Genomic DNA, 21,163 nt, shown 5'->3' with positions numbered 1-21,163 from the left:
TAATGATGATTTTAAGAGCTTTTTTGGTACATAGTTCTGCCTGGATTTAGTAATCCTTTCTGGCTCATACAAACAGTCATCTACTTGTTCTTTCAAAACCAGTAAAAGATTGCCGTGTGCTGTGACCAGCTTTGTATAAAACTAAGCATATGTTTGCAGTTGTAAAGAAAGAAAAGCAGATAGGCCAGTGCTCCTAAGTAAACACACAATGTTCAAAGCGTGCATGAGAACAGGTACCTCATCCAGTGCACAGTATGGGAGCAAACATATCTGTTCTATAACTAATAGATGTAAGTGAGAGTTTTTATAAGTAACATACAACAAATTAAATGTAAATTATTCTCCTCTGATGATAGTGCTCTTTAATAAACTCAAAATGTTTCAACAAGGTTCTGTATGAAATCATTGACAATGAAAGTAATAAAAGGAAAAGATAATCCTGGCAAGTGAAGGGAAATTCTGGTAGTTTGAACTGTTTACTTGTGGCAATAAAGCAAATCCTTTTGCTATATAGTCTACTTTTTGTGAAGTTTGAGATTGGTACTGGATCTCTTTGCAAACTCACAGGGATTGCTGTTCAGCTGAGTCTATAATTCTTGTCATTATGGTCCTGTCTCTCCTACTGATAGGTAGGAGGGATAGGTGTCTCTCCCTACTCATAGTTTTACAGTATGCAAAACCTTTTGGCAGTGTGCACACATTTTCTTCCAGTTCAGGTTAGCCTGCACTGTATCTTATCATCTGCTACTTCATTTCTGCTGGCATTCCTGAATTTTTTCTTGTCCTTATTCTCCCATTCTCTCACTCAGTCTCATTTTCAGAATCATGGAATATAGTGCTGAAAGACTTAAAAGTCTGGAAGAGATCATCTTGTCCATCCACTCCATTCCCACAGAACAAAGGCAGGATTATGTATAGGTATAATTATACCCATATTATTTCCAAAGCTGTGCATCTCACCTGTTTTTAAGGATTTCCAGTGATGGAGAGTGCCATCATACTCAGATCATCTATTAGTCTATCTGCAAAATAGGTTTGCTAGTGTCTAACAATCTCCCTTCAGTTTGAGTCCATTGCTTCTCTTTTCTGTCTACCTGAGAACATGGAGAAAAGATTACTCTTGTTCTATTTTCATCAGCTTTTAAGCATTTGAGGACAGTTATCACATCTCCTCTCTGGTTTCCTGTTGTTTCATTAATAAAAAATGACCAGTAAAATTAAATTGACTGTACCAGTTCCTCCCATCTCATTGCATTTTCCAGTGTTACTCCTGCCTCCTAATACTTTTGATAGTTTTGGCAGTAATCTCATTGTTTCTGTTGCCATTACTTTGCTGATGGTGAAAGGACCTTTCAATATCCTTTTCTTCTCTCCCAACAGGTTAGACCTTTTTTCTGATAGTGCTTTAATCAGCAGAGTGGAACCTGAGCTTACCTTTCCTCTTTGCCATTTTGTATCACTGCTGAAGATTTCTTTTTCATTCCTCAGAGTATATCTTCTCGGCAGCCATAGTTCTCAGAGTAGCTTTAAATTTCCTATTTCTGGTACCTGCATGGTGAATCTGTGGTGTTTTAGTGGCATCATGGAACTGCCAACATGGACTGCCAACCCCAGCCAAGAAGCTCAGGTAGTTGTCCACAAGTTTGCAGTCTCCAACTAATTTTCTTTGCTTTTTTCCATTCTTGGGGGGCTGCCAAGATTTTGTAAACTTCCTAAAAAAAATGGATACCTTTACATTTTTGAACTAAAACAGTTGCCTTTGTTTGGCCTTCATCTTTATCTTACTTATCCCAACCCTCATTGCCTTTTCTCGGACCATTCCTGCATCCATCCAGTTCCTAGCACTCTAGAAACCACTCCTCCACACTGCTTACATTTTCAAGTCCATTTACCAGAGTCTGTTGAGCCAGAGATCTCTTGCTTTAACACTGCTTTCTATGGCATCTTTGTTATCATTTTTGTTCATTTCCCTCACTTCCCTGCAGCAAGCTTCCCTTTCTAATGCATTCTGAAGTACTTATTCCCTCAGAAGCAAAACATCTCAGATCCACTTTCCATTTACTGGACCTTAAACATGAGAAGTGGTCGCGCCTGCCTGTTGAGAAGTGTTGATTTGAGACAACTCAAGAGGTCTCTTACAAAATGACTAACACGTGTGCTATTCTTTTTACCTCCAGGAGTTAACTACTAGTTCTCTTTTGTTTGATGTAATCTCAGAAGCATTCATCCTGATGGAAAGGTCATATTTCACATAAACAAAACATACTGCATTCATTGTCGCTTACCATTCTTACCCTAGTACTCTCTTCCAAGGCTCATATTGTGTCTAGAAAAGTGCTCTGAGTCCTTTATAGCAAATGCATCTCTGAACTGATAAACCAAAATTTTCAAAATGAATTTCATGCTAGAAACAAATCTTCAGAATCTAACTCAAGTTTTAAGCTATTGTCCACCTATAGCCTCAACATGGTTAAAAGAACAGACTCCAGGACTTCTGCAGCAGGGACTGCATCTCTTCCTGCACTGTGGACAAATTTGAGCACAGCAGCATTCAACAAATAATGCAACAGGTGGGAAGGGAATATCCTATTTTATTTAGCTGATTACAGGTAGATGTTCTATACGTGACTTAGAAACCAAAGGAGGCAGGAATTTCAGAGCATGTGAGTTCATATTTTGCATAAATGTAGATATTTATGCAAGTGATGTAATAAGAAAGAAAATCTTTTCCCAAAGGCTAAACCAGACTATTTCATCTGTGTTTCAAACATTTACTGACATAGCTGAGAAGAGCTAGGTTTTAAGTTTTCCAGGTAGCTGGGATCATAGAGATCTCACACTCTACATTAGTCAAGATGTTAGTTTCTGATGAACAATGCCTGAGGCATAGTGATGGGAAACACTATTTGAACATTTCCTGACACTACTACCAAAAAGTACTGTATGCTGCTAAACTGTTTGGAGATGAGGCCAGAGAGGCTCAGGGTGCTTTGCGCTGGACTAGGGTATTATTTTTGTTTTTCTACTGTTTGGAGATGAGGCCAGAGAGGCTCAGGGTGCTTTGTGTTGGACTAGGGTATTATTTTTGTCTTTCTCATCACTAACTCCACATTGAGGTCTTGGTGACTTTATTCTTTGGTGCACACTGCAGAATAAAATGAACCAGAGGGCACTGGGACATATTCCTCCTCTTCTCCCATCCTCTGGATTAACAGACTGGCTAGCTCAGCACAAAACCATTCCTCACCCACTCCATTTATGAGATTCCTGTACCACCTCTGAGTGGCAGCCCTGTGTGTTCCTGCTTTTGCTGAAGCAAGGGAGAGGCACAAAACCTGAGATGAGCAGGCATCCTACTGCCCCTTTGGACCCCCACTTGCTGGAGTGGACAGTCTACCCAAGAGGCATGACTTTTGCGCTCTCCTTTTTAGAGAGGTCAGGGAGGGGGGCAGATGCAGAGTACGGCTAGTTGGAGCCATACAGGATAAGACATCCAGTATTGTGAGTGCCTAGGAAATATAGTATCATTTGGCATTGCATGCATTGAGAACTCAGGGCCTACCGTGATACTGGCATATTGCTCATTATTGAGTGAAATCTAGATGCCATTTGAAAAAGAACTGTTCTACCAGATCCATCCACAGAATCTGTTTCTTTATTCTCCTATCCAAAATTGCATTTTTTTTTTTTTTATAGCAGTCATGGTATTTGCTTTGTCCCTGGTCATGAAGCATGGGATATATCTTGTCTAACTTTGTCTCAGAATTAGATTTCTGAGACTAATTTTGTTGCCTCAATCTCCCTTTATAATCAGAGGAGATAAAAAGGTGTCTCGCAGGGATAAATCATACCAGCTACATTACCCAACCGGAACAAATCATCCTTTTGAGAATCTGTTTCTTTTCCTTGTCTGTAGTGGGAGCCTAGGAAGTCTTGCTTGGTTTAAGATGAGTTTTGTAATGGTGTAATTGCGTTAACATTCATCAGATTTTTTTATACAACCTGGATAAAACACTCAGATACATGTGCTCTGCTGCATAGTAGAATAATTGTCCATAATTTACATGTGAAATATCTTTTATATCTGCAGTCAGGTATTACACCATTTCATCTTGCTGCAATGTTCTTTTTTATTGTTTGTCAAAACAGCACATAGAAACCAAATGTTTCCAGTCTTATTTATACTAGTGTGACTTGACAATAGCATGAGGGATTCTGCGTGTTGAACTGAAAAATATTTTGAAGATAAATGAAGCAATAGAAATACAATTTATTATTGATCTGTTCCTGTGTAACTTCATGATGTTGACGTAAGTGTTGGAAACTGTATCACCTCAGATCCTCCCCAAACAAATCAGCTACGCAGAGGCTGTGATATGGTGTTGATGTCTGGATTATTTGGTATACTCTAACACCTATTTCTCTCCAAATGCACTTACAGATCTTTTGATGTACATACTAGTGAGTGTTATGTTAACTGCATGTTTAAAGAAAAAGGCCAGATCCTCAATGACATAAACTGATGCAACTCATTGCTGTCAATGGATGTTTGATATTTTATACTACTAGAAGTTCTAGCCAGTTATTTAGGTGCAGTTGATCAAAGAGAGTGAGTGCTTAAGGAAGAGTTGGTCTTTCCACAAGGCTACGCTTATTTTTGTTGTTGTTGTTTAGCTTGTAGATCTCAAAGTGAAGACATCTTCAGCATTCATCAACATGAACAGGAGACAGGGTCTCATTATTGTGCTTTGAATCCTATTTTGGCAATGTCCTATGAATTAAAATGAAAGCAGGTTAGACTTGGGGCACCTGAGAATGGCCACATGGCATTCAAGGTATTAGAAAAGCAAATTATGGATAGCCGTCTTCATGTCCAGAACTTTTGTTCATGATACCATATCACCTTGCTCAAAAAAAGAAATAAAAAAAATGAAGGAAGATAGCAGGGGAGAGAGGGAGGGAGGAAGGAAGAAAGGAGGGACTTGTAATGTGGTGCAGCATATCGGGAATGAAACCAAGCCACAGAAAGCAAAACCAGCAATACATAGTAAAGCATTTTATAGAGAGCTGTATTAACTGAGCAGTTGATCTGTGCCAGCAGTCACTGCTACCAGTTCTACAGTAGCCACCTCTAGTCATTTTTCAGCTTTCATGTAGAAAGGTGGCTGGGGAAAAGCCACCAGCATGGCATATTTTGGCTGGAAGATGATATATTCTGGAACTAAAATAAAAGTCTCAGGTTCCTGGTGCTCAGAGCAAATTAAGTGTCTCTTCAACTCACTCTCCACTGCTTGAAGACATTTCAGGAAGAAAGCAGCATTTGATTGATACAGGCAAAATAACTAATATTTGTTAGAGTTGCAACATTATGAAGATCATGAGGAAATAAAGTAGTTTCTCATTAAAAATACTAGTCTTTATTATTCTCTCTGCCTCAGTATAGCATGAGTCTAGCTTTTTCCAAGATCCATTCCTTTCTGATTTCCTATAACACATTACAAGGAACAGTTTTAACTACCCACACTTCAACCAGGACAGTTTTCCCATTTGTTGTCTTGCCACAGCTCAGTATTTACATTTTGAGAGTATTTTCCTCATGTTAGAGTGCTAACCAAAAACCCATACACATTTAGCATTGTCACTGTAAATGCCTTTCGAAGAGATATAGCCAGAAATTACGTTTTTAATCACACTAATTTCTTTAGAGAAATATCTGTCTATGAATTAAAGGGTCAAAGCATTAAAGCATCCTCCATAAACTTAGATATATTGTTTCCAATTGTTATTCAATCATTCCCTTTGTGATAAAGTAATTGTAGTGATGGCTTTAGATTATCACTTACTATAAGGACATTTTCTTTGCCTTTGCACAGTTATTGTAGCTTTTTCTTGAATCTTTCCCAAGATGCTTATACCTCAGCAACTTTTTCTAAATAATTTCTCTAAAGAATTTGTTTATTTGTGGTGGCTTGGGTCACTGGTTCTGTGAATGCAGCCAAATGAAGCCTTATAGAAAGCAAAGGGAAGGGAAGAAGAAGGCCATCAGCATTTTAGCACGTCTCTAACTACCGCAGAGCTGGACACTCGCATCATCCCTTGCCACCACATAATGGTTGTCTACACTCTGGCTCCTCTGAAGCTTGAAGGAAAAAGAAGGTGAGGAGAGATGCAAAGTGTGGGCATCTAGCAAGGACAGGGCCGTCCTTCACTGGGGGGCCAGGGATCTCTACCCTCCATAGGGAAGGGAAGGAGCATCCTTCACTGCCCAGCAGGGCCAGCCCAGCAGCTGCAAAGGGGAGTGCAACCTGTCAGTGCCCTGTGCCATCAGCAAGCTCTGCAAGCCCTGCTGCTAACAGAGCTGCTGTAGTATCACACAAATATGCAAATATGTAGCCAAAAGAGGGAGCAGATAGCATTCACAGCCATGGAATAACAGTTAGTATGTGCCACCCAAGTGGCTAGTGGGGGAAGTTCATGTTGTGTGTGTGTGTGTCTACGCACACATACCACAAGCAAACTGATTAACAAAAAAATGCTACTGCCCCCATGCCTGACTACCCCCACTTTTTTTTTTTTTTAAGTTGTCATTGTGGCTTATCAACATTTTCATAGTCTGTATTATACCACCCAGAACGTTTTGTGTTTGTTTTCATTATGCTGACAATCTTTTCCCAACCTGGTGCTGAAAAGGTCCATAAACCTTAGCCTGCTAACAATTATATGAGCAGTGTCAGATCTGCAGAAGTAGAGGCTTGTCTGACAAGTTAACTCACCACAGAAGCTTAAGAATCCCATTTGTGAGGAATAAAGGCTGACATCCAGTAGATGGTGATATTTAATAATGTATTTCCTGCTCTGTTTCTGGCTGATAAAGCCAGATATGTCTGTCTGCCTCTTTTTGTACTTGGGTAGTTTACTTATCTCCTGTTCTTACAATCTTTAAATGGAAAACCATTCTGTTTTATATAGAAGTGGGAACTTCTGGTTTTCTCCCCATTCAAAGAGCAAACTGCAAAATAAACAAACTATTATTATATATTTGTATCACAGTTACCCCTTCACAGTTCAGATTTCTCCATCCTCTACAAGCATAGGGAGGTTCTACAGTCCATAAGTAACTGAGATAAACTTCAGGTAGGGAGCTTGTAGTCTAATCTTATGTATCTACATGGAAGTAAAAACTGCTTCTGATTACCTCTCCAAAGAGYTTCTGTTAAGACAGTTATTTCAGGTTATTTCTCTTGATTTCTTTCTTTCTTTCTTTTTTTTTCTTTCTCAGGGGAAATGTATTCTTTTTCCTTTGCCAAATTATGAGAAAATGTTTGCATTCATGGCATAAGTACATGCTCCTACAAGCTTGAAAACTGAACAGCCACTTCACTATTCACGTATTTGCATTGTGCTTTGGTGGACAGCATTTGTGGAAAGAAAAGTAAGGAGGCCAGCTGAGTTTTTCACTGGGCAGCTATACAAACATCTTTAGTTTCCCTGTGAATGATCCAAGAATAGAGCTGAGGTGGAGGATATGCTCACCCTTGAAAAAGTGGTTTTGAGAGTTTTTGCAGATACTCCGAACAGCTCTATTATCAACACTTGTTCTTGTATATTTAGCCTATCTGCAAATAATTGCTAAATAGGTGTTTACAGAAGCAAACCACTAAAGTGAGAGGACTATTCTTCTCTTTATGTAAAGCCAGGTCCTAAGGGCTCTACCACCAGTTGGGTACAGTTCCCTGAAAGCGCTGTGTTTGACAGACAACCCACCACTGCTGAGAATAGAGGTTGTGCTTTCCCTTTCTATGTCTCTCTGTTCCCTCTGCTCCTAGCCACTTGCTCATGCTACTAACCTTGTGACAACTTCAGCACTTGTCAGATACCTCTTTGAGCTGGTTTAACTCACTAAAATTACAGAAGACAAACCCAGGAAAATCACTGAACAGTTTTGTGACATCTCAATGAGTTAAATCAGCCAGTGAGTGTGATGAATGCCAGAGAAAGGGTGGGACGATGCAGCTGGAACTGAGGGAAAGGGAGGGAGGACTGAATAGGACAGAGGATGGAGTGTGCATGCGAGAATGGAGGGAAGCAAGTCCTCCTCCCTTTTGCAGCAACAGACTGTCAGATCTGCTTACCTGCCTGTGCAGCTGCAGACCCATTCACACTTGTAATTGGTGATGTGTATCTGGCAAAAGATGCTTATAAGACTTATGCAGCCTTCTTTGAACAAATGACATCACACAGATACTGTGCAGCATGTTACAGTTCTGTAATATGTAACTAACCTCTTTTTATCCCAGAGCTTGACTTTCTCTCTTTTACAGAATATTATCAATGTTCTTGCTGCTAGGCACAAACAGGAGCATTCTGGATCAGGAACCTGCTAAGTGGTATGACTGGCTATATTTAAGTTTGGTGTCCTGTTGTTTTGGATAATTCTGTTAAATAATACGTTCGTTACTCAAAAAAAAATTTTTTCCTTAAACTGGTTAGCCAAAGTCTACTCAAAGGCTATTGAACTCAGGGACAGACAATGCCTTCTATTTGGTCAGGCCCTGGATTAATCTGAAAACAAGCACCATCGTGCTTTGCTTCCCTTTTTGCATATTCCCATTGGTAGCATATGCTCAGTATTCTGGTGCAGGGCTTGGGCTTTGAATCTCAGTTTCCTGGAAGGAAGGAGATTCATGCAGTAGCTAGTCTCTGAGTTGTGATAATTCCATCAAGACTTTTCTCAGGTTATGGACCAACTGTTTGTTATCATCTGTCACTGATTGTCACTAACACAATGGAGCTTGCCAGAAATGCATGTACAGTAGACAGTTATTGCTAAATTCTGGGACAGAAGAGAGAAAATTATGATGTCTTTCTGTATGGTAACTTTGGACAATATTTTAAAAAGTGATTATTATATATGTTATATTCAATGACAGATAGGTAATGTCAGAGCAGTTCAATGCCTGATCCAAAGGCAATATTATTTTTCCCACTGATCTCAATGGGTCCTTGATTAGGCCCTTATTTGCTAAGTAAATAATAGATAAAAGTTCAGTTCAGGTACACAGTCACAGAAGTATTGCACTTTAAGTAAAATCACAGGTTCTCACTAGTAACAGATTCTGGAATCTCTTCAGGAAGAAAATGGAATCTGATATCCATGTCAAAAAAGAGATGTTGCTTGTTGTCAGAGATCTCTCATCTTCAAACACAAGGAAGTCACATTGCTTCCAGAGCTTCTGAGCATAAATAGAGGCAAAACACAAGATCCTTGGGATACTGGGGGCATTAACAGGAGGCTGGTCGTGCCCAGGGAGAGAGAGCTCATAGTTTCTTCTGCGTGAAGCCTCACTGAATGGTCTGAGTTGGTATTGGTGGCTTGGTAAAGGGATACGGCATCTGTTCAGTAATGCTCAGACTCCTGGTAGGCAGGCCACTAGCCACCTCACTGATGACAGCTAGGTAATCTTGCTTACTTCCTACTCTGTTCAACTCACCAAACCAGGAGGTTTAATATCTCCTCAGCCTCAGCCAGCCTCAGCTAGTCCTTTCCTTTACCTAGAACACCTTCAATGCCACCTGTTCAACCTGGGAAATGTTTTGAAAACATCGGTGAGGTCTTTGCTGTGTCTCTTATCAACAAAACAAGTGAATAGAACATTTGTGCAGGATTTAGCAGTGCATCCCATTGCAATTTGAACTTACGTACTCTCCAGTTAATGGCATCTGAAGTGATACTGTGATTTAAAGTATTTTTCTGTTTCCATTTCAGCATCTACCTCGTAACAAAACAAGGCACTTGCAGCAGTTTGATTGTACCTCAGCTCTTGAATTATTGCAGTGATCTGTAAACTGTTTTGACCCAAGTCTCAAAAGTGCACAAAATTACAATGGGTTTGCATATGAGCAGTGATTCACCCAAACTTTTATCTGTCCATACACTTTCTGACAGTGCTTTGATAGAGATAATTTTGTTGCTTGACAAGAAAGGATGGGTTGTGATGATGGTACTCAGCAAAGGGTGCTAGAACAGACAGGTTGTATTGCTTACTTTCAGCTTGTCTGATTTGCCCTTGGAAAAGTCACCTGCTCTATCTGAAAAATAAAGTTAAATAGTTCCTTGAGTTCAGTTAGCTTGTAAATCTTTTGGGGCAAGAGCTGTTTCTTATTATGCGTAGTGCCTAGTATGCTATAGCCTTATCCTCAAAATCTCAAACTATTGAAGTATTATCAGTAATAATACATGATGATATCAATGAAAATGGCAATTACAATTCTTTTGCCCAGGACAAAGAAGTCCTTCCTTTTTTTATAAGCACAGTTTTTCCTGGCTTTTCCATACAACCCTCATATTATTCTCCACAATACTCCACAATAGATTATAGACAATACTTTTATTTCAACAGTAAGTGGACTCTCATAATTAACCTTGCTGATCGCATAATATTTTTTGATTTTGGGGGGCAAAGTCATAATACATGGTAACAAAGGCCAGCCTTTGTTATCTTTGTCTAGCTGCATTTTTAATATTTTCATATATATGCATATAAACTTGCAGAAAACAAACGTAGATTTATCTGCTCATTTATCTAAATTCCAGTCAAATACTACTGTCACACTTCATTAAAAACAAGGCACTTAGGCATGCACTGTTTACAAACTGGAAAGAACATAAATAAAACAGACTGAATAAAGGCTAGACCCTGTGAGAACAGGAAAACTCTCATGAGAGTGAAATTAATGATGAGAAACTCTGGAGACAATGTTTCTTCTTCAAAACATTTTGTGTTGTGATGGGATGAAACAACTCTGACCCTAAAATTCACTTGCGTGTACATTTAAGAATGATTTTTTCTCTGGCATTTTATATTCCTCACAACAGGCACATTAAGAGCTACTGAAATAGCAGTAACTTCCTCAAATCCTCTATTAATGTAACTCTAGAAAGGCAGTTTGAAGAATTACTTTTAAAATTTCCATGGCATAAGTTAGTCTTCAAATAAGGATGTAAAGTGGGTGTAGAGGAAGCAGTGTATTTATGCACAAAAGTGGTTATCAGAAAGAGATAGCCAGAAACAATGCCTCTGCGTTGAATCCTCTGAAACATAATTTTACAATTAGCGAATCTGAAACGGAGAAACTTTTCATTTTTTCTTTTTACTTATCTCACAGAATAAAATTTATTTTGTTAAAAATGAGTACTTTAATGGGTACTTTGCTTTAATTTGGAACTTCTCTTCAATTTGTATTTTCTGATTAGTCTGTGTTTATTATGCCAGAAAATGTAGAAGGGTGACTCTGAGCCTAGAGAAGCACCCTGAAGGCAACCTCATGGGACCAGAGTATGGCATATCCTATGCAAAAGTGGTATAGAAAAGTTCACTGATTCCTAGTGTAGGTCATTGTCCAGAGGTGAGCAGGCCCAAGATGAGCATTCTAGCGGTGCTATTTTTGTTATCCTGTTATAGTCAAGTTTTCCTGGTTGTTGAAAAGAGGAAAGATAGGTGACATAACAACCATTGTCTGGCTCAAAGACATCAAGTGTCATGCTGGCAACTAGGAAAAAATGATTAGATTGAGTTCACATAATCATCCACCTCTCCTGGAAAGTGTCACAAAGAAAAAAAAATCATTCTGCTTCCCTTCAGACATTGCTGTATTTAAAAGAGTTCTCTCAAGGCCAGAATTGTATATTTTTAATAAGTCCATTTCATCTTAATATTTCAAGCACTTCTTGTCAGTATTGATAGGGAAGGGATTTGTTTTGCCTCTAGTTTTAACAGTGAATGAGTCATTTAGGTATCAAAATAAAGGATGCATAGATGAAGTTTGTGGTTTTGGGTTTGAGTTTTTTGTGCAAAAGAAACCATAATGGTGCCAATGTAGTCTAGGAACGTTTAAATACAAATAAGATAGTCTGAAACTGGCATTTGAACATGACATCTCATTGACTACTGCTCTTAAATGCAGTAAAATCTTGCTTTCTATTGAAAAAAATCCTTATATTTTAGTTCTAAATCAGTCCATCAGCAAATGTTGAACATTGTGATCAAAATGCATGGTCTGTGGAATGACAGACAATGGGAGGGATAAGGAACTGCTCGATGTACATATATCAATGATGTGTCAGGAGTGTTAGAACACAAAAGAAAGTTGTCCTCATGATAAAATAATTCTGTAATTTTTTTCCTTGTTCTAGCTGCTGTTGTACTTGTTGCTCAGAAAAATACAGAAAGTTAGTATTTCTTGCAGGCAAGCTATTTCCATTTACAGTCTTTTCTTCCATTTTGCCATTAATATTTATATCTTGATAACATAATGCCTGTTACATTTGATGTATATTAAAAATGCTCTTTTCAAAGACCTTGATAGTTAAACATTGCATTGTGTTTTGAATTTGAAGGTATGTTGATACATTCCTAAATGTGATAGACTTACAGTTAATCTGGAGAAGATCTCTCATGGTTCAATCCTGAAAAGTACTGAGCCATCTAGCGAAGCCAATATCCCCCTGCAAAACCAAGCCCTGAATCACTTTGGTATAACTTGGAATGGAATTCAGTCTTCTGTTTCCTAATTTCTCCCTAATGAAATAGGACTGTGTAGAGACTTTTCTTAAAGCCTCAGTTCTTGGAATCGTTTAAGTAAGAATGACCTTCCATTAAACAAAGATATATTCACAGATCCTAATGACTTAAATGCCATAGAACCAATGGAAATACTACTCACCATCTTCATCCTCATCATGTTTTTTGTTATGTGTGGTTCACAATTTTTGAATGCTTGTGTTTGGAAATATTTAAGTTACCTTTTAAAACAAAGCATTATCTCAAGAATCTGGTGCACACATACAGATAATTCAGTTTAGCCAACTTCTTAGACAAAAACAGGCTAAAGAATTTTGCATCCATATAAACAAGAACAGCTTTTCATAGTCCTTAGAGAAGGTAATATTGTCATTTCAATGTACTTGGGGTAGATGAAGGATTTTAAAGGTTTTGGACATTAAAGTTGTTATTAGCCCATAGTACAACTTTGCCGTTGGTTATGAAATCACAGCTGTAGTTTCCTTTAAATCAAGAAAATTTTTAAGTTTATGTTTCGGTTTCCTAGGCTGTCTCACAAATATGATTTTTCTTATCACTAGCAACAAAGTGAAAACAGGACTTTCCCAGTGAGTGATGGAAATCTATGTAAACAAATTGGAGTGTGAAAAGCAGGAAACCATACTGAATTAAAAGTAAGAACAAAACAGATGGAAAAAACACTATGTGCAGCAGTCTCAATCTCATGAATTTCTTTTTTTCTCTGCCTCTCTGGATTATAAAGCTGATATAAAAGCCTTTGCTGTAGAAGCATGGGAAGTCTTTAGAGTAACTTGTAATACAAAATTTTTTGCTTAACTTTTCAGACTTTAAAGTGGTCCACCTAACAGAAAACACTGCTAAAGGAAGAACTCTTTTAAAATACATATATTTAAATATATCTCTAGGAAAATGCTAACTTCAAATAAAAATGTATTGACTTTCTATAGATTCATGCAACTTCTGTCTTGCAATGTGAAAATATTCATTTAATCAAAACAGTTTACAGTGGGAATACCTGAAAATTACAGGAAATTGAAAGGCAGAAAATCTGCTCTGGAGAAATGAAAAATAAAAAGCTGTGAAATTCACATAGCTCAAATGCTTTTTTTTTTTTTGTCCTTGGTTGACACTAGTCAATTCTTGCTGCCTTTTGGTTAGCTGCTGACATAAGTTATTTCATCTTCTAATTAATGAAGATAATGATAGTTTTTCTACCACCCTTATCTTGAAGGGCTGGATGATTGCAAAAAGAGATTTAATACCAAATTAAAGATCAATCAGGTTTTGTGTACCTTCAGCTACTTTGTATTATATTTCTAAAGGATTTCTATATCCAGAATGCTTGGGGATGTTCTTGAGATTAATGAGTTTATCTATTCTTGTGGTATGTCTTCAAAGAGAATTTCTTGTCAGCGAGCAGAAATGACCTAAAGCAAAGTCTTGCTTCCTATGTTCTGGTTAGCCAAAATTAGTAACGCAGTATTATTGTGTGTGTGAGCTCTCCTTAACTGACAGTGCAAAAATCTGCTATAGGAAGTGTATAGAGTGATATGTTATTCTATGAGGATTTAAGAGTGATGTTTTTAGCAGGAAACATTCCCAATGGTTTTAGTTAGTGTAACCGTCTTTTTTTTCAGTCTTTAACTCTGAAGACTGAAGTCAGTCTCCAGAGTGACTCCTGCAGATTTGCTGTTTGGGGTTCTTTGCCTTATCTGAAAGGAATTTTTATGACTGTCACCTGTTCTGGCTGTACTCGCTTTGCAAATGTATGTTTACCTTTATAACATAAGCCATTAAACTGTGTAAGGTGAGCTCAGATCTTTTAAGATCTGAAAAGAAAACCAAAATATTAAAAAAAAAAAAAAGTCCTAGAATAAGGGTAACCACAACCCCCTTGATTTAACTCTCAAAAATCACAAAATAATTTGAGAGCTAAAGTTCTAGTATGAAAAAGTTTGAGAGTCAGCTTTTAAAGGTATTTAAGTAACTTGAACTGAATTAACTAGGACATGAAAACCTCTTTACCTTTAAGAATCTTGGCCTTTGATACATAGGATGAAATTCAGCAAGGTTAGGTTTTCCAAAACTGAGTGCTGAGGACTTCATTGCTAGCCTGCCTACAGAGCTCCCTACAGCTGTGTCTGGGATCTCAGCCTCCTGTACAAACTGAAGGAGATTTAGGCCCCCAAAAGTGGGGTTCCCCAAGACCAGCTGGCTGAGCTAAGAACTGCCTACAGTAGCCAATAGGAAATACTGATAAGATCCTCAAATCCCACTTAGCTCTTCTACAGTTCGGCACCTCTGGTCACCACCCTTGTCCCAAAACATTGCTGGAAGCAGTAGTATCTTTCTCTCTGTCCAATAAGTCAGTGTTCAGGGAGAAGATAAACACTTTGGTACTTGCTCAGACCTGTGATTTCAAGACACTGACTAGAAGAGGAGTCTCATGAAATCAGGGCAAAGGAGAAATAATCCTTTCCCTGGTGTGCCATTCTAGATCCAGTCAGTCAGCACATTTGGGAGACTTGGGCTCTTATTTTATCTTCTGTCCAAAGAGATTTTAACACATGCTTCTGAAAGTGATCTCACTGCTGTATGCTGAGGAAGGGCAGCAAGTAAGTTCTCATTCTTTCCCATGCTGATGTTTGCACAGAATAATTAAAAGCTTGCCGAGTCAGAGAGAATGCAAGCGTTTCCATGATATCTTCTAGAGGTGAGGACATTTCCTTAAAATTGGGGACCACCTGGCTTTTAATCCTTACTCCCAAAACTGTATCTTTTTTGCTTGTCTCTTATTCTAATTACTGCTTAATATTATCAATTCTGTTCCAGTTCCAAAGTGACTAAAGCAAAATGCTCATAATTTTAAAAGAAATTATGTGTTTTGACAAGTACTGTAAGAGTTAAGAAATCACTAGGTACTATTTGCAAAAGTGGTTTAGTGAGACTAAGCACAAGGTCACCAAGAGAACTATTTGGATTTAGATAGCTGGCTGTCACTTTAACAGCTTATTTTCAAAACTAAGACCCTCAGATTCCCCACAGTCAAAATCCCTTTGAGCCTAATATTCTGTTTTAAGGCATGGTTCAGTATTAATAGTGTTGAGAGGTTTAACACCCATTTCATACCTGCTTGCCATCAGTATTTTCTTACGAGAAGATCCCCAGCCTGACTTTCCTGCAGACAGGGATTTCCAGAGCATGCAGGAATTTCTGAATATACTGCCTCTCTGAGGGGAGTACCTAACCATCAGGCTAGAAGGACTCCCTCAAACAAATAGTCAGTGACATCCCAATGAGTAAGGGGCACTGAGAGTGGAAAGACCCGAATTCTCATCCTTTATCTAGCAAAGGTTTCACTATACAACAGTAAAAAGTCACTGGCACAAGGGCTGGATCCCAGGCCTCCACGGTCTCAGGAGAATGCCCAAACTTCTAAACTAGAGATTTTGTTTCCTTCTGGATGGTTATTTAACTGCAAGCTGGGCCCACATCTTTGGATTGTCAATAGATGAGTGACATCTTTGCTCACTTTTTTTCCACTTAAAAGGAGAGGAAGTTGAACAAAGGAAAGAAATAAAACAGTCAGGAGAGAAATACATCTTCAAAGAGGAAACATCTTATTCAGGAGAGAAATAAAGCATCTCAGTCAACTGGGCCATGCCTGCCACCTTATCTTTTAGGAAAAATAGTCCCGCATCCTACTCAGCTGACCGTCTTCTTGACTGAATGAGATAGGAGCAGCCTTGATAGAATATTTGGAAAGAATAGTTCATTTACAGAAAAATTCAATTTTAGGATAACCAAAACTACTTGTCCTCAACTTTAGAAAAGTCAAATCCATTTGATTTTTCATTTCAAAATGATTTTTAACGCAAATTTACTCCAAATGTGTTAAAGTATTAAAGAGAGAAGATAAAACAGCATCTCTGCTCTGAGCTCAAAAAGTTGTAGAAATGAGATGTATTCCCCCTCCATGACACTGGTGAACCAGAGCTACTGTTTATGCTACCATAAACAGTAGAGGTGCATGAATATCCCTGATTGTATTGACTAACTATTGACTACAACTCTTTCTGAAAGGAAAGTTACTCTGGGCCTTCCTAGGACTGTCCTGACTGCCAGGACAGGAGGCTAAAGGCACCATCAGAGCACTCCTCTATGGAGATTTCCAGCATCTCAGTTTTCTACCAAAAGTGCTCCAAAAGGCTATCTGCATTGAGAGGAATTCAGCTTTCAGAGAACATCAGGCGACACATTATAATGTTGTGACCTTGTAGAGAAAAAAAGGACGCATTCCCCCCATCACGTAGCTCAGCTGACCGGCTCTAGAGGACAAACCATATGACCTTGAAAACTGAGTTAGTTTGTTTCTCAGGAATTAATGTGACTGCTTGGTATCTGTCCAAACTCCATTTCATTATTGATAGTTCTTTAAAAAAAAAAAAAAAAAAGTTTTTTTTATAACAAGGCATGAATCAAAATAATGGGGCATTCCCCTTTCCATTTTTTAATTTTAATATTTAAAATTAAGATAAATAGGGTGCCAGTAAGTAGAAGAATGTTTATTAATATAACTAAAATATAACTAAAGTAATGCATTACCTGCTTCTTTTTTGCTTCACTGTTTAAATTTCCCTAACAGAGACTGAATAATCTAAAATCACTGGGTTAAATATAACAGTGATATTAGTCTAATAAACTGGTAATCCTAATCAATATTTCCTCCTCTGGGTTTAATTTTTTTGGCCTCAGGCTCAGCTCTATTCATTGTCTTTATTAGTATAGATGTAGTCTATGATATTGAAGGAAATGGCTCTATAAACTAAATGCATCTTAATCATAAGAGATAATTAAAAATATTGTTTCAAATTTACTTTTTGGTTAAATCACTGTGGAAAAGCCACACATTGACCCAGGCTCAATATCATATGTTTTCACTCTTTGAGTAGCTGCATTTCCTTGGTTGCCAAAGGTCTTGTAGCCTTGTGACTTATATGCTGCTAGTTATATATATAAAACATATGCATATATGCATGTACATATGTTATATATATATTGTACAATATACAGCTACTGTTTTAAGATACTAACACTGGGTCCCTCCATTGGTGTAGTATGTTTAATGAAGCTGTCTAAAATGAAAAAGAAAATGATTTCACAGTGGGGAATTCTTTCTTGCTGGCCTGGAAAGTGTTGGTATACTCACTTTTGATGGCTTCACTGCTGCAAACAAATGCTGCTTCCAATTGCACAGGCATTTTGGTGGTGATTTTGGAGAACAGTTTTAACTTTCGCATGTGTTTTCCTTGATATTTCTGGGTTTTGGAATGTTCCCAGACTTTGCTCATAGTCACATATTGAGTTTCACGTTTGACTCTCTTTTTCGTAGCCTTCAACTAGCCTTTCAGCCTTGGTTGTGAGGAACATCAGCTCCCATGGGCTTCAGTAAGACCTTAGGGAACAGCCAGGCTACCTAGGAGTCTTTCAGGCATGCGGCTTACTGCCCCAAAAGAAAGACAACTGAGAGATGTCTTGCTGGCCAAAGCAATGGCTTGGATTTTGTATCATCTTTTCAGGAGGGAGATGGCAGCAGTCACAGGCATTTGTACTGAAAAGCTCCCTAGTTGGTTAAGGCTCATGCAACCACAGTGCTTACAGTATTGCCAGCAACAATTAGAGTTCTGTGAAAAGTGATTCTTTCTTTAATAGACACCTCATACATGGCAAAACATGAAGGTTGATGGGAACATATGCTGCTTCTTTAGCTCTGGTGGTACACTAAAACAGGAATAAGGTATGCTTCTCTCTTGCAGCACTGATTTACACTAGGACCTGGATTAGTTTAGCTGTTTTTTCTCTTCCCTTGTTTTTGTGTTATTTATTACTTGAATTAAAATACCCTGTTTAATCTGGGTGCTCATCATAAGTAAAGGAGAGTAGCTGTTCTAAAGAGTTTACAATGTAAATAGAAAGGAAGACTTGTCATCTCTGTTTTGCAGTTATGATATAAATCAAAGGAAGATTAAGTCTAGAGTTTCAAGGCATTTTGGCTCTAATTCTTTTCAGAGAAATTGGAACCTTTCAGAAATTTGGCTATAAATGACTAATTAGGGCTGGGAGGTCATGATAGAAGTCTGCGCAGAACAGATGCAAGGAGTCAGTGGTAGAATGGAGAAAAAAACCCACCCAGCTCGGGAATTTAAAACCATAGTTCTTCTTCCTTTCTCTTGTGGCTTAGTTTTTCCAATTCGAAGAACAATCCGAGAAGACATTGTCACTCTTCTTAACTTACACAAGCTTGACCTTACTTAGGTATGGCAGGATTTTATTCAGATGTTGCTGGGTTCTCCAAACAGGGCAGTGTCCCTTGTGTCTGGCAGGTCTTGGCAGGTGTGGTTATCCAGCTCTTCTGAACAACAGCCAGAATAGCCAAATCTTTTCCTTCTTTTCCTTCCCTTTTGCATATGCCTAGAAGAGGATCTAGCTCTGTGCTGTATGTTGTTTTGTAAACAGTACAATTAAAAGTGGTATAAAACAGAATGTGATCAAAAATGTCTTTCTCTTGTAACAGCATCTGATTGGACAGGCTTCACAGAAGAGATATTTCTGTTAGAATCTAACTCATTAACTTCTCCATAAAAGACCAAAACTAGAACAAAAAGCTCAGCCAAAATCTTGATGTTTGTTTTCTGCAGATGGTCCATTTATTTGTATCTGCCATTCTGAGAGTACACTCAGTTAGTTTCATACTCAGGTCCCTCTTGCTTCTCTTACATGTTTTGCACTGTGAAGCCTTAGAGTAGGTATGGCACTGCTGACAAAAACTTATGGGCTGTGAATTTACAAGAAGGAATCTGCAAGATTAGTGCTGATTTTGGCAGGGCCATCTTCCAAAGCCCACCTATTCTAGTCCTCAAAGGGGAGCTGAAGCCCAGGTGGAAGAAGTAATTAGCCATTTTGGTGTGGTAGCAGGTAGCTTTGGGGCATACAGATAAACTAACAGAGTGTCTTTGTCTCCATGCAGATCCTCCAAAGCTTCTCAGAATTCATCTGTGCCTCTCAGAATACTTTCAGGTTTGGTGGGTTTGTTTCTGCCTTTGCACAGTCCCTTAAACTCTGCTTTCTAGAGACAATGATACTTCAAGAGTTCCCCTGAATCTTATGCTTGATTCTACCTCACCTGTGGTTTTTGAAGTATGAAGGTATCATCTACTCTTGTGTTTTTCCCAGGAAATAACTCCTATACAAGTGACTGTGAAAGTGTACTGATGTTACAATAATATATCACTAAATTTTAAGAAAAGAACATTTTGTACTATATGCTTATTTTTATTGGTACTTAAGTATCAATGAAAAAGAGTATTTGAGAACACTTCTAGTTAGTTCTGCAGTACTAGATTACGCTGATCTCAGTAATGTTTCTAAGTACTTACCACCACCAGCAATAATTACTGGTCTTGACAGCAAACAATAACAACAAAAAAACCCCCTCCTTGTGAATATATTGTACACAATGAAATAAAACCAATGCAGCTGGATTTAAAGCACACCTCATTTCATGGTGTTTTTATAAATAACATGAAATTATGCACCAGTTATATGTGATGTTTATTTTGTCAACTTCCACTTTCCAAAGTGACCAAATTAGGATTTGGGTTTCTGGATAAAACCCTCTTCTATAGATATTAATGGCTTTTTAGGTACTGGCCAGAATAGATTTTCTTACCTGCTTCTAATCATAAACTATAACAAACTTCAAGCCTGGAATTATCAGTACTGTATTTCAATTGATTCCTTAATGTGATTAATGTGTACTTAATGTTATGTCCTTAAAAGTTACATTTTATACTAGAGGCATAATACTGACTATTTCTTGTGACCTGCTTAAGGAAATAACCAGCTTATGCTTTAACCCCATAAGACATCATTTTTTGGCAGGAGGTTTAGAAGAAGTTACATACAAAAGTCAGGGAAAAGAAAACTCCAGAGTAGGTGGAGCCAGGCTTTAGGGTGTACTTCTTGGGCAGAAAGGAATGGGAACCTGCCTGGAAAGGGCTGGCTAAGTTTCAGGAGATATGTGAGAAATGTGATCTAGTTGGGATTTCCCAACACAGATTCAGGGTTGGTTGTTCTCACTTTCTGCATCCTCCTTCAAGAGCTGGTGACTGCACTGTAATCCAGGAAACACCAGACATGATATATTACAGGCTGTATAAACTGAAAATAGTTCTGCTTTGCACCAGGCAAATGAAGGTGAACCATAACATCACCATATCAAATATTTATGATTAAACAGGATTAAAGGTTGCAATTGCCATGTAAGCATACCTATGCAAAATATTTTGCTAGTACAGCTCATAATTCAGGGTCAGAGTCTGATTACACTTATGCTGGTATAAATCAAGAGGAATATCTTTGAAATAAGTGGAATTTTTACAAATCAATGTAAAAGCAATATAAATTGATATCATAATCTGCCCATAAATGCATGTCATTAGATTCATTAAAGAAAATGTAGGCAGCTTTTTACTATATGGTCTGAACTGACAGCAAGGGTATCACATGGAAAGAAAGAAGGC

The sequence above is a fragment of the Apteryx rowi genome, unplaced genomic scaffold (genome assembly GCF_003343035.1).
Source record: "Apteryx rowi isolate R43461 unplaced genomic scaffold, aptRow1 scaffold_235, whole genome shotgun sequence".
Classification (NCBI taxonomy): Eukaryota; Metazoa; Chordata; class Aves; order Apterygiformes; family Apterygidae; genus Apteryx; species Apteryx rowi.
The sequence above is the reverse complement of the archived record's forward strand: the minus strand, read 5'-3'. Positions refer to the sequence as shown.